At 30.6% G+C, this 878-nt stretch overlaps 1 protein-coding gene across 1 annotated transcript in view; it reads right to left on the reverse strand.

The window, feature by feature from the left end:
- Window positions 1-878, reverse strand: part of VOLCADRAFT_81612 (uncharacterized protein) — a gene marked incomplete at its 5' end in the record, with an annotated part of 9,548 nt that overhangs the window by 4,502 nt on the left and 4,168 nt on the right. The gene's annotated exons all lie outside the window — the stretch shown is intronic.

Genomic DNA, 878 nt, shown 5'->3' on the forward strand with positions numbered 1-878 from the left:
ATTTTGCCTGGATGGTTAGGGTCAAAAAGCCAATTTAAGCCTGTTTTTTTTCGAGCATCATATAATTTGGATAAAACAAAACTTCGTGAGGCATCAGCGCCATACATTTCATCAAAAGGTGGAATTTTATAATGTTCACCTAAATAACGACCAGCTAATCCTAATAAACACTCATAAATTTGACCAACATTCATGCGAGAAGGGACCCCTAACGGATTTAATACAATATCAACAGAAGTACCATCTGGTAAAAAAGGCATGTCTTGTCTAGGTAAAATACGAGAAATAATACCTTTGTTACCATGACGTCCTGCCATTTTGTCTCCAACTTGTATTTTCCTTTTTTCAGCTAAATAGATATGTACGTAAGACGGAGCATATGTGTTGGATATTTCGCGTTTACGTCTGCGCCCATTTGTATTATTTGTGTTTTGATTTTGATTATTCTGAACAGAAATTGTTTGCTGTGTTAAAAGATTTATTTTTGCTTTTTTTGTAATTACTATTTTTTTTTTATCTTTATTATTTAATTCGATTTTTTGTTTTTTTAGGATATTTACATTTATAACATTAGCTTTAATTCCTTTTGGAGCACGCAGAGAAGAATCTTTTGTAGCACTTAATTGTTTATTAAAAATTTTATATAATAATTTTTGTTGTGGTGTTAAAGTTTTTATATTAAAAGGGGTAACTTTCCCTACCAAAATATCTCCTTCTTCAACCCAACTACCAATTTTGGCAATACCATTTTTATCTAAATGACTTATTTCATTTTCATTTGTATCAGGAATTTCACGTGTAATTTGTTCAGACCCTAATTTTGTATCTGTAGTTAAGACTTCATACCTTTTCATATGAACAGATGTATAGAGATCTTC

This window comes from Volvox carteri, assembly GCF_000143455.1.
Source record: "Volvox carteri f. nagariensis unplaced genomic scaffold VOLCAscaffold_25, whole genome shotgun sequence".
NCBI lineage: Eukaryota > Viridiplantae > Chlorophyta > Chlorophyceae > Chlamydomonadales > Volvocaceae > Volvox > Volvox carteri.